This window comes from Numida meleagris, chromosome 6, assembly GCF_002078875.1.
Source record: "Numida meleagris isolate 19003 breed g44 Domestic line chromosome 6, NumMel1.0, whole genome shotgun sequence".
Taxonomy (NCBI): Eukaryota; Metazoa; Chordata; class Aves; order Galliformes; family Numididae; genus Numida; species Numida meleagris.
In genome coordinates, this window is record NC_034414.1 from 58651245 (window position 1) to 58665357 (window position 14113).

The window sequence follows — 14113 nt, forward strand, 5'->3', positions numbered from 1 at the left end:
TTTCTGTGGCTGGGGATTAAACTCTTTGGTGTCATTCCTCTTCAGTCTTTTAGGGCAGCTGCTCACTTTGTTCAAGTGGCTCCTTACTTCAAGATAACAGGCCCTGCAGAACTGGACCCAGTCTGGTGGAATTTCAAGAGGAATCCAAGAGCCATCCTCCCATGTCTGCACTGTTAAGCACCCCACAAACCCATGGCCTACAACTCTCAGAATTCGGCCTTTCAGAGCAAAACACATATTGCACAGAAATGACATTTCACTGGAAAGATGGATGGCCTTATGTCTGTGCTTCAGTCCCTGTAGATGCCCTCAAATAGGTGATCACCAATGCACGTGTACTGGGGCTCCTGCTGCAACAAAGAGGCCATCAATTTTCAGAGCTGCCACAGATAAGACTTCTTCTACCTGGAGTGTTCCCATTTTGGCTCTTTGGAGAGCAGCACTGCAATCAGGCCCCGCTGCTGGTGCTAGGCACGCTGTTTGTCCATCCCTATCCAGGGCCTGCAGATTTCTGGGTGGAAACCTCACCTCCTGCTCACACAGCCTGGCTGAGCAGCCAAGCAGGTAATCCAAGGAGACATTCTCACCAACAAGGCTGTGCATAAAGTGACAGTTCGCACACTCTGCGAGTCTTCTATGAATACTGCTGCCTTTGCTATACAACAAATATATACTTCACAGCTTAATGAGTGATAGCTGAGCGTGGTGGAGCAGACAGCACCATCAGCTGGGAGACGGCTTGCTTAATCTCCAGTGTGTGCTGTAATTTCCTTTGGGTTTCGCAGTCGGTAATATCATCTCGGATGGTGATAGTATTGGAGAATGTTTTTGGTATTCCTCTTGTTATTTTTCAGCATTAGGACTACATTGCTTTTTCTCATTCACCTCTCCCCATCAAAACCTGCACAGTTTAGTATTAATATTGTGTTTTTTCCTTGAAATTTTCACGAGGACTGTGCCAGACTCTGCTCAAGTTCTTGCAATGCATTTATGAACAGAAGACTGAGTCCTGAAAGCATTTCTGTATGCACTGAGAGGTGCTTTGGGACTTGGAAACCAAACACTGAAGCTCCAGCCCTAAGTGTGAAAGCAGTGATGGCCTATGGTGAAGTCTCAGATCCAAAGGGAACTCAATAATCAAAGTATCTTCCAAAGCAATTTGGAGTAAATAAAGAAAAATACATGCAACTGGGGTCTCAGATTAAAAAGAAGTCAGCTGTAGGAACAGCGGTTTACAAAGAGTTAAGGAGCAGATGAAAAAGCAGACGAACAAGAAAGGTATAGAGGCTGTAAGAAATGTTTAGACATTGTACATGAGACATGGTTTAGTGGGGAGCAATTGGTGGTAGGTGGATGGTTGGACTGGATGATCTTGGAGGTCTTTTCCAGCCTTGGTGATTCTATGAACATCTTGCTCATATTTTCCTGCACCAGAGCTTTCCAGATCTTCAGGCACATGAGATCAGGCTGCACCACAAGCCTTTCAACTCTGTTTGCAAGTGCAGTTCTGCTGAAGCAACTCCTGATTTCAGGTCAGAAACGAAGAGTTTCAGAGTCAGGTCCCTAAAGGGTAGCAAGAAGGAAAAGAAAAGGTCTGGGAGCCTCTTTGAAAAACTGCAAATTACCAGTGCCAGCCAGGCAGACCTAGATTTCTGCAGGAGGTCCTCCTGTGCATCACATCTGCATTTTGATCTGCTCCTCAGCCCCCTCAGTGCTGCATGACTGCTCCAAGACTCAGACAGCTGAAGGGAACTTTGCTGCATGTTAGGGCTGCCTATGCATCCATGTCAAGTGTTTCACATGAATCCCTTTGCATTTTTTTAGTGTACTTGGTAAAGGAGACGTTCTACAGAAGTTAATCCTCAGAATTTTTCTCCAGCTTTCCAAAAACAGACTCTAAATCTGACAGGTGAAATATGCTTAGAGTTATATACTATAATTTTCAGTGATTTACAACTTGTGCTCTGAACTGGCTGGGCTCCAAGTACATATGAAGAAGATTAAGGAATAGAGAAGAATTAACAGCATTAGAAGACATAATAGCTTACTCTTCCCTTGAAGCTGAGGTTTGACACACATCACTACTGGATGTTTTTCTTCTTCTTTGCAGTTCTTGACAGCCAGCAGGGTTCCTACATAATTTAAATTTCCCGAAACAGCACTGGAGCAGGAGCAACCCAAACCTCAGCATTTAAGAGTGCGTGGATTTTCTTTGGTGTTTGCTTCACTCAGGACTCAAACTCAGATGAAGTCCTCTTCTCTGCAGCTTTAACTGTTGAACAAAACTTTTCATTCCCTTATTCCTCACTGGGTGATAGCATGCTCACACCAGAGCGTTGCTGTGGGAAGTAAGCATTAGTTCCCAGCTAATGACTTTTTTTCCTTTGAAATAGCAGAGCTTATTAGTAGGTAGGAGGGAGACTGCTGGAATCTGAGCACTGAGCCTGCTGCAAGCTGAGAGCTTTTCTAGGCGTTGAGTGTTTTAGAGAGATGCTCCCACAGGGCATCATCTGTGGGATCTGCTCTGCAGAGGCTGTAAAAGGAAAAGGTGAGCTCATACAGGAGAAAACATCACAGCACTAAGTTGCTGTCACATTCTTTAGTCATTATGGTAATAGTTGTATAAATCTAACTGCAACAACCAAGGTGAAAGCTTCACCACATCACCAAGGAAGATGCTAATCAGTGTGTTCCGTTACACCCATGCTTGCGTCTCTTGCCCAGATATTCTGTCTGCTAATGGATGCTAAAGGCTCCTTACCAGGGCAGAGTGCCCTTCAGCATTAAACATCCATCAACATGTTCCTCTGAAGCCAAGGTAAAGCCTTGTTCAGTAGCAACTAGACCGCAACCAAAAGTTTTTCCGAGGTTATCCACTACCCACGAGTACTTCAGCTGAATGCTTTGATAATGTGCACTGCAGCTAGAGACCTAGACATTAAAAATAAAACTCTCTCCCTTTACCAGCTCCCCTGAGCTAACATCTTATGATGTCTGCTCTAAGGTCAGTATTTAGTGTTCATCGCTGTAGTCCAGTGATATCCTCAATTATCTTTTATTTTCACACTAACGATCTTTGGAACTGGCTCTCGGGAAATAAAATACCAATTTAAATACATTACTTTTGTCTGTGGCTTTCAGAAACAAAAGCTGCCTTGCTGTTTTCTTGTCCTGTCCTCTCCTTTTGCCACGACTCATTTTATAGATTATAATTTTTTAAATCTCAAGCACTCATGACATATGTAGTTCTTGCTTTTAAATACAGATTTCCTTACAGATGAAGATAATTTTAAATGTCTGTTTGAGGTCCGTGGTGTGAAATTACTTGCAAACAAACAAGAAGTGAGAATTGAATGTATCTCAGGATATCTGAGAGCTGTGATTACCTCCCATACACATGGCGTCCATGCAATCTCAAGAGTTGCTTTTCATTGGGCAAAAATAGTGCTGCAATTTTAATTACTCGTTGATCCATTTTTGTCCTCATCTTTTGCTGTACGTACAACAGCTTAACTAACTAGATTTCTTTCAGTGTATTTCAAAGCTCTCTCCCATGTTTTCAGTAGTTAAATCATCCTACCAAGAAATGAACTGGGATGTTATTTTATAGTTTTGATCCGATTTTCACTGGAACAATTGGACTCAGTAATACAATAGCTAATTTGTTATAGCATTTTGGGTTGTAGATTGAACAGTGTTTTCCCACTTTGACAGAAAGTTTTAGTTTGTCTAATTGTTGTTCACTGCTTTTTTTGAAAATGGAGCAGGAACATAAAATAAGAAATAAGAATGTTTTATTAACTACCCGTTCTAATAGGAGCAGCATTTACTATTCATAGCAATATTCATAAAATTACTTATCTTCAATCCTCCATCATCCCCTGTGCAAACACTTGGAAAATGAATGAGCTAATTAGAGTCGATGTTAGTGGAGCAAGGACACTGGGGCTCACTTTGAACACAGGAAAGCTTCATGCAGCTCATTAAAGCTCTGAGGTTTAAACATGACTGGTGGAGCTACCTGCTCCCTTAGAGCTTCTGCACTGCCTATTCTTCAGGTATTTTCTCCACATCAGGAGTGCATCAGTGGCACCACAACAGCTGAGTCGCTTGGAGTGACAGAGAGCTGCCTTGCATCCCCTGGGCGCCCGCCTGGAAGAGAGGTTTGATCCCACCAATGATTACAGGCCATTTTGCAACCAGTCTCACAGTTCAAGCTAAAGATAGCACCAGCAGCACTGGGAAAACTCAAGGATCAAGCTGGAGCCAAGGAGATTTAAGACTCAGAGGGACAGCGGGCTACCTGGGCTTGCTTTCTACATTTCTGGAATTAAACAGAGCCTAGGGAGAAAAAGCATGACAGCTGATGGGTTGGCACAAGTTTGCACCCAGTTCTGTTCTTTTTGCAGGTGATGTATGTGGAAGAAGGAGTGTGACAGGTCACACACCCCCACGCCTGCACTGCAGCCATCACAGAGCCAGCTTGATCCCCCTGCAGACCCACCGCTGGGCTGCCGCAGGCTGCAAGGGCAGGGGGAGGCTCCTAGAAGTGACCCAAGGAGAAACTGAAATCTAGCTCGCTTCCACCATCAGAACTCTCCATAGATCATACTTCACCAGCAGCCCTTGCATGACCACATAGAATTTAGAGAGCTAAAATAAACTCCCAGAATTACTGTAATGCTTGCAGCTCAGAGCTCTTACCAGGAATACACACACTCCTGTTGAGAAGCAGCAACACCCATCCCCACAAGCCTACAGAACTAATTCCTCTGTCCTGTAATGGGCTTTACAGCTTCCTGAGCCCCACCTGCTGTGGCTTTTAGCCAACAGCTGACCAGAGGATGGTTTTAACACTGATTGCTAATTAGCACTTTGTGAAGGTAGTTTCTTGACTTCCCCTTATAATGGAGGATGTTGTAAGTTAACGTTTAAATCCAGTGTAACTGGCCTCAAAGATTCATCTGCAGAAGCCCTGAAGGTAGCTTATCATCAGAGCAAACTAAAACTGTAAAGCATAGGTATATCCCATTAAAATCAAGTAGTATCTTTAAAATTCTTAATTATGTCCTGTCTGAGTGGGTAAGTACCAACCTAGTGTTATGTGCTCTGTAAATAACTGCTATTGGTGCTGAGCCTCGGGTGAGGCTCCATTATGTGACAGAAAACTGGAGTGGAACCTGGGTCTTCTTGGATTTGCTTAGGAAGCGCTGTTTTTCTCTGAGCCTTGTTTGCTCATATATTAAATGGGAACAATAGCCCAGACCTGCCTTTGTGAAAGAAATCATAGGCGAAGAGGTTTCCCTAAGGACAAAATATTGCTAATAGGAAGGCATGTAAATTTCACAGTGGTATTCAAATAGTATTATGAGCAACGGCAATATTCAAGAACCCAGGTTCATTCAGTTAACAATTTCACAGCCTTGGTTGTGGTTTGTTTGAACTCAGCATGCTGTAAACATGACTGGATAACAATTTTGGGGAAATCTTACCACATGCATCAATGCTTTTGGAGTTTCAGCCTATTCTTAGAGGTTGTGCTCTAAACCTCCTGGAGACGCGGTGTTTTGTCTGTGTGATGTGCCATGGTTCCTACTCCCTGGCAGCAGCTCTGGACAGAAGTGCCACCAGGCCAGAACCTTTTGCTGCCTTCTGTAGGATCTGTGTCACTTCATTTTAGACAGCTTGGCGCAGAAGCTCCTATTTGAGCCATTCCGTCTCAATTCTCTCCTTAGTGGAGAGAAAGCACATTTAAGGTGCTCTTGCACGCCCAGTGTCTGCACTGGAATGAAAAACATTTTCTAATGGGATTCCTCAGACTACCAGTTCTAAGGGAAATGTAGATCACAAGGTGTGATATATATATATATATATATATAAATTTGATACCATATATGCGTATATGTAGGTATCTGCTTTTGATCAGATGAATCCCACATCGTGTGTTTGATAGTGGTACTTTAGTAACATGAGTCTTTAGAAAATAGTCCTTGATAGGAATACAGTTTAATAGAGGATCAGGAGATCTTTAGAGCTAAAAGCGTCACTGAACATTGAACATGAAGAGACTTGTAGCTCACCATAACCATAACATAATAACTCTTTGGCATAACTCACTTACTTGTACTCAACATTAATACAAACAAAGATGAGTTCTTATTTCTTTCCAACCTATAGATCACAATGAAGAAAATAGAGTGGATATTGGAAAGTAGTAAAATGGACATTAAAGCAACCCTGAGATATAGAGCTGTGAAGGCAAGCCAAAGCAAAGAGTGACCTTCATGTAGCTGCTGCTCTTCAAAGTGCCTGGGTAACGCAGGGGATGACTTCCAGCATCCCTCTGATAGATGGCTCAGCTATGGGGAATGCTGTCATAGCAGAGAGGAAGGAGTGAGCTGAATGATAAAATATTCAAAATGCCACAGATAATTGAATAGGTAATCTGCTCATTTATTCAAGTTCTGTAAACCTCAAAATAGCATTTTCAAGTGTTTTAATTTTTTCTTCATCAGTTCCACGTAGACTCCTCCTGGGCTCAAATAGCTGCTAAAATGAGAGTATTTAAGGGGAACGAGTGGGCTGGTGTGCTCTGCAGCCCTTGTACGTGAAGCCATGATAGCAGGAAGCTCTGACCTGCTGCTCTGCAGTGAAGGTCCACGAGACGTGGTGCTCTGCTCAGAGCATCAAAGGGATTCACTGCACACAGCGTTTCAGAGTGCAATTTATTTATCAGTGGTATGAATAGGTTTCCCAAACTTTAGTTCACTTTTATCCCTACATATTAAATCACCACTTGCACACGAAGATAAAGTAACCATGCATTGATGTAGTGCATCCATGTGCAGACACTGTTTAAGAATGCACCTACCTGGCTGCTCCCCATCAACGATCGCAGTTCCTTTATCTCACATTCATATTTATGGCGATATAAAGCACAAATTGAATATATTTAGCCTTTTGTCATATACAGTTATTCTCTTAAGCTATCTGGTATCTTGTTTTACTTAAAACTGTCTACTCGATTGAATAGGCAAAAGTTCTTACCTGGAGGATCTCCTGCTTTGTAGAGCAGGCTGAGAAGCAGTTGTGCTAGGAGTGTGATCGTGCATCATGTCCAGCGTGCCTGTGGGTCTCTTCTACTGCTGGCTGAAGGTTCAACCCTTTGGATAAAGGAAACATGGCTTTAAAACTGAGGATCCTGAACCTTTCTGGAGTGGATTTACAGCAGAAGTAACGGACAGACCCTTCTGCCCATCCTCTTGGGGTTGGCACCCAGCAGCAGTGTTGCTCCTCTCAGGGGTTCACACAGCTCAGAGGCATTGGTGAATACTCTGCTATCAACAATCAAGTGTCTGGATTTGAACAACCGAAAATTCAGGGAAACTTCTTATAGCAAACAGCAAGTGCTTGAGAAGCATGCATTCCTGGCTTGTGTCAGCACCAGTGCGGCCAGCAGGAGCAGGAGGGAATTGTCCCTCTGCAGTCAGCACTGATTCTATGACTCTGTGAAAAGCAGAGGCTCAGGTGATAATGTGCCTCCTGATGCTGGAGCTCTGAGGAAGAAAACCAACCATCTCTATCCTAGGAGCACCCAGCTACATGAGCACACATGGAGTGGTTCTAATGCCTCTAAAGTTAAGCTTAGATTAATTACTAATCTGAATCACATCAATGTTTTCTGTACTGACTCTCTGGTTCAAAGGGAAGGAGATGTTTTCCATCAGACATCTGTACGTGATTTCTTTCCACCCTGAAGACATAAAGATGTGTAGAGGACCATTAATAGGAATGGATGTGCTTGAGGAGAAGGTAAGTGCAGCAGAGGGCTATCTACAACCCCTGCTCTCTGTGCCCCTCCGTCTTCCTCTTACATTGATTGCTGGCTACAGTTTAATGCCCTGTTAAGAGCTAAAGAACATTGACTCTGCAGGCAGCGGTCCTCTCCTGGGCTTTGAATTCCTGAAACAGTTCAGTGCAAGAGAATTTTCTGTGTGCAAATATTTACCTGTCTATTCTCCTGCTTGGCAGGTGAAAATTAAACCAGCAGCCTGGGTGTATGCCACGGGTCTCATGGGGCTTTTACTGTTCGTACAAGGCTTGTCTGTGAAACAAGTGGCTTGTGTAAAGGCATTATACTCCTAGCATGAATGAAAGATGGGTTAACTGGTCAGAAAAGCCTCTTAGAAGCCAGGGAAGTGCCAAGGATGTGGTGAATCTCCCCTGCAGTAAATACTGTGGGCAGTCTGGGACAAACACAGGGTCTTCGGAAACCACCTCACTCTCCAGTGGAAGTAATGTTTTCTAAAATGTGTATTGGTTCCAGGCTTGGAGAAGGGTATCACTTTGTGGGTGGGATGAGACCAGATCTTTGTCACTCAAATATGGGAATACAGGCAAAAATCTCCTTGCTTCAGCTTCCCTGTCCGTATGTGTGCTTGTATGAGACACCAAATGCAACAGGTGAAGCTTGTGCATCTCACTCAGGGTAAGACAAGCCATTTCCATGCTCCCTTACTACAGACAAGTGGGAATAATTTGAAGAAGGAAACTCAAATCTGGCAGGAATGGATTTTTTCGCATTGCTGGCTGCTGGGGTATGAAGGAGGAACTTCTGCTGTGTAATGAATTATGCCAAAGTGATAGCACAAAAATTGTAAAATAATGAAAATATTTAATCCTAGCAATGACAAACTGAACTATGTTCTCGCATCCGGGATTCATGTTCATGTTTTGCATGGCTGAAGCTGTTTGCTGAATTCAGCTTAAATTCACAAATAGCTGTGGCCACTCTGTGATTGCATTCTTCTCAAGAGATTAAGTGATAAATGAGGAAATAAAAAATATCCAACCACATAAGGAGTGAGGTTTGTGCTCCAAGTCTGAGCACAGGGCTACTCTGTGGCTCCTCTGTAGTGACAGGATTAGAGGGAATGGCCTCAAGTTGCTCCAGGGGAGGGTTAAGCTGGGTGTTAGGAGACATTTCTTCTCCAAAAGAGTGGTCAGGGACAGGAATGGGCTGCCCAGGGAGTGGTGGGGTCACCATCTGTGGAGGTGTTTGAGAAATGTTTAGATGTGGCACTGAGGGCCATTGAGGGGTACTGACAGCAACAAAATGTCATGGAATATTGGTGGGAAGGTTCAACTTCTACTGCCCCACCAACATCCACCTCTTATGGCGTGGGCCCAGAATAATAAAAGAGGAGGCATTACTTTCAGAACAGCCCTCATATTTCCATGTATGCTGCATTGCACTGGACATCTGTGGTGCTTAGGCATCTCTGTTAAAATTCCTGTTTGTCTCACATATTTTATCTAGGAACAAGCAGCTGGAGAAGGAGATGTGAACAGACTGACCTGCTTCAGACTTGTCATCAGGTTGTTTGTTCTGGTCACTACGACTGTCACAGGGAATACAAGACCATGGATGGCCATGGCTGCACGTGACTGGGATAGTCAGATAGGAAACCAACCTTTGCAAATTCCCATCACAGATGACGATGATGATTGCTATTAGTGATCATGGTCCTGTTTTGCTTATATTCCTCTAGGAATATTTGCATTATACATTAAGATTGTATTTCTTACAATCTTAATGTATAATGAAAAAAAAAAAAGAAGAAAAGTTGGGAAAAGGTAATGACAGGTCATTAACAACATTAATAAGTTGGGATTAGATGTGTGTTCCTAAGCTTATGCTGATGTACCACAATGATTCCTTTTGACTTCAGTGGTATTTTCTTCAGAGCCTTATATCCCTAGGTGGATCCACATACGTCTGAGTATCTGAATGATAATAGCTAATAATAACCAAAAAGAATGTCTATTAAAAAATAAGGAAAAGCAGCTCATTGTGTGCACCCTTCATCAGGTATTATTAGAATATGCCATTGATAATGCAAGAAAAGATCTTCAGCTACAGAAGAGATGAAATACTGTGATGTGAAAAGGATAAGCATAATAGCAGTGTGCTGGAGCCTGGTACCACACCACAGTAGCACCTGGAAACTGGCTCTGCTGTAAGACTACAGAAAGCAGCAGTGGTGCCACCTGAAGGGATTCGCTTGTGCCTGGACCTTGTATGACTTGCTTTATCATTTTCTTTTCTTGAAAGTAAGTACTAGCCATGGCAGGACCCAGAGCTTAGAGACAGACATTTCTGGAGCCTTAACCAGTCATTTCCAGCAGTGTTTTGTGAGGCAGTAGCTGTACTGATCTTTGTTCAGCAGAAAGGGAGGAGGCTGTTGGCAGGTCACTTGGCAGTCACCAGCAGCTACCATCCAACCAGCACCAAGCGGGCAACAAATGAGCAGATGCACCATAGAATCATTACGTTTGGAAAAGACCACTAAGATCATCTAGCCCTACCATCAACCCATTGCCACCATGGCCACTAAACCTTGTCCCTCACCGTAACGCACCCAGTCGCAAGAAATGGATAGTTCTTAACACCTTCCATCAGATTAACAACTGGGACCATGCAAAACAGGGATTTACAGTCCGTAAGTGCACACATACATCATTCCAAAACACAGGCCAAAGCCTGACATTTCCTCAGTCCCTGTGGTTTTTATCCAGATCCTGGGAAGCCACCCTTCAGATTGCTGTGCTACACACTGATGAGTCAATCTGTTGCATTGGATGTCTTCAGAGAAGGACGGAAATAATGATCCTACTGTCCTGGGAAGAGCTGGAGAGGAAATGTCAGCCAACGGCATATGCAAGGTATGGAGCATGTGGGCACTGCAGCCACGTAGGGATCAGATGAGCCCAGCATCTGCTTGCAAAGATGAGGCCAAGCAGAAATGAAGGCTGACAGATGGCTGGATGGGGTGCTCCATCCTTGCCTCACGTGCCAGCCATGCCAGCAATGCAGGAGCACAGAGCCAGTCTCTGAGAGACAAAGAAATGAAGCAGCTCAGTACTAGGACACATTGCTCCTGCCACTGGCAGAATGGGTCAATTATTTAGTGTTCACGTTCAAAAAAAATTATTTTCATGAGTGACACGTTGATGATCATGGTTTATCAATCATGAAAAAGGTAGAGCCATCTCACAGCTTCCTCCTGAAGAACACATCCTAGGGGAAAATGATTATTCTTGCCACATTCTGTGGGAAAAGTGACAGACTAAGATCACTCTGCTCCTTTGAGTTGTGCTTTTAGCTCCTCACTCTCTCTCCAAGTTCAATTCACGCTTTCTGTGTCTGGAGCTCTTGTACATTAAACAGCATGCTGTAAAGATTTGAAAATATTTGCCCACGTATTCTTCTGCATTTATTTTTTAAAATCTTTTTTGTAACTTGCCTAGCAGCAATCTGAGTGACTGCACAAACCTCTCTCACTTACAACAGTTCACCACGGCAACACCTCTGGAGCACTCGGTAATGGAGATGGAGAAAACATGAAGCTTGGAAAGAAAAGTCTCTCTGAATAACTAATACTAATGTGGAGGATAAAGAAATCAGAGTGATCCTTGTTCAGGAAAGGACCAATGTGAGAAGTGTGTATGGTGGTGGAAAAGAAGATCTGCTTGCATTGATATTGCTGAAAGACAAGGAGTTGTCTCTTGAATTTTCTCTAGGGAGTTTTTTTTTCTGTATATTCTCGTGTGCAGATAAAAGAATAAACAAGGTCAAGAAGATGATGAACTTATTCTAAGTGTACCTTGCATCCCAACAGGTTCTTCTTTCTTACATATTATGCCCAACAGGAGAACATGTTGATTTTCAGGCTTTCACTAACTTCTTTTCCAAGGCTGACCGTACTTGGATATTGTCAACAGGGGAAGTTTGTATTCTCTGGAGAGTTTATATCAAATTTTGCACTGGCAGTCACTGGGAGGAGGTTCAAGGAGAGCAAACACACCACATATATAGCACTATTACTGAGCCTATCCAGGCACTTAAATGGCTTCTTCTGTGTGAGGCCCCTTACAGTGCAGATATTCTTATCTCACAGCACTCTGATATATGTCTCTGTGCTATTAACACCAGTCTACACCTAAAAAAAAAAAAATAATAGAAATTGCTGCAACTCTCTGGCTTTGTGAATAAAGCCAAGGGCTCTACGTTGCTTTATTTCCTATTGAAAAATAGTATATTACTCATGTAAGGCTTTAGTCTTATTTTAGAAATTTACAGTGATGGGGAATGCAAAATGAAATAGTTCCAGGATTAATCACCTCGCTGCTTAAAAGCTGTGCTGCATATCTAAAGCTGCCTTATTTATTTTCTAGCTATTGGAATAAAGAAAACAACTCCTCTGCAGAAATTCAACGAATATCCAATCTGAAAGGATGGCATACATTCTTTGTTCCTCGATGTCTGAGTATTTATTAGGCTGTGTTCAGTTGCTTAATGTTTGTAGTTACCTTTTTTAACCACCTTTACAAGACCTACCCATTAGTGCTCCAATCTATTTGTAATTTACTGGTCTCCTAATTAATGTCATCTGCTATCTTAATTAGTGAGGACCTGGGGTTATTGATTCAAATATTAACATGGTTAAGATGTAATTTTAGGGATATTAGTGAGATAATAACTTCCTGACTGCTAGAAAGGCTTCAATTCACTAATAACTGCCATGCTGATTGTGTACTGTTCTATTGATCTGAAGGTCAGATGGTACCAAATGTTTTATGGAAATCTAAGGATACATCAATACAAACAGTTGTATGGACCCAGCTAGCTCAGATATTTCTAGCAAGGTAAGTACATAAGTAATAAAACTTATGTAGTCAGATGAGTCCACACTGAGATCACTATCCACTCAAGCCCATCCTGCCCCACAGCACTGGGGCCATCACTGCTTTTTTTATTGTTTTCATCATAGGGTTAGTGAAGTTATGGGCATTGTCTAATCCATTTGATAAAGAAAGCCCTACTGTACAATTCAGACAGCAGATTTCACCACTGTGCATGGCACCTCGTGTCCTTTACAAGGCAATACCCTGCCGTCTGACCAGTTTGGTTTTCTTTTGTAGCTTCTCCATTTGTGTTTTCAAACTGACCAACTCTGTTCTGTAAAGACTCTATTGTAATACAGGCACCCAGTGGTATTTCCTTAGTAGGTGCTGTCTTCTGCCTGCAGTAACAAGCTAATGGGAGCCTTTTTCATCCGCCACCAGTCAGCGTAGCACAGATCATGCAGTTGTGCAGTATTTCCAGCATAGTTACATTGACAGTGTCTCTCTAAAAGCGAAAGGACAAGATTCCTAAATGAAAAAAAAATCATAGAATCTTAGAATGTCCTGGGTTGAAAAGGACCTCAAAGATCATCCAGTTTCAACCCCCCTGCTGAGTGCAGAGTTGCCAACTCTGCAACCAGGCTGCCCAGAGCCACATCCAGCTTGGCCTTGAATGCCTCCAGGGATGGGGCAGCCACAGCCTCTCTGGGCAACCTGATCCATTGAGTCAAAGAAGATGATGTGATCTCCTCTAAGACAGAATCTTCACAGTGGTTGGATTCGGAGTGAAAAGCACCTTAAAAAAGTCACATCTCTCATCTTGAGTATATATTGCAGAGTCTACGGGGCAGAGACCAGTGGAGGCTGAATGTCTGCATTGTGCTAAACTCAGCCAGGTACTTGCTTCTGGATGTTATTAATATACAAGGATGAATAAGTAATCACTTTAACAAGACAGCGTGGAAAATACACCCGTTTTCCTCTAAAAACCACAAGAGCCTCCTGTCTGTGTTCAGGTTAGAAAACCTACTTACGATTTTTATTTTTTTCAACAGCCTAGTTTAATCTTTATTGAAATTCTTTCCAAAAAGTTGAAGGTATTAATTTCCTTTTCCCCCCTGCCAGATATGACATTTATCCCTTGGTAAGTCTGAAAACCTCAGGCACTTCTAACGAGAGAGACATTTTAGTTTCCCGCAATGAGAGAGGCATAATGATGTGGTCCATTCCAAGATGGACTTGTTTTCAAGCTTTCTAAAGCAGAATTAATCAATAATTACAGCCATCATCCGCATGTGAGCCCCTGGAGTTTTATTTATACTCCAGTCACATTGCTCTGTGACCTAGAGCAATATACAGTAGTTTCGCCTGTTGGAAAATAAATCATATTACATTTTTGCATGCACATATAGTTAAGGCTTATCTT

At 42.7% G+C, this 14113-nt stretch overlaps 1 long non-coding RNA gene across 1 annotated transcript; it reads left to right on the forward strand.

Moving 5' to 3' along the window:
• Window positions 4836-11991, forward strand: LOC110402136. Its single transcript, XR_002440920.1, has 4 exons — window positions 4836-5082; window positions 7034-7812; window positions 9320-10725; window positions 11354-11991. It is a non-coding gene; the product is annotated as an uncharacterized LOC110402136 (long non-coding RNA).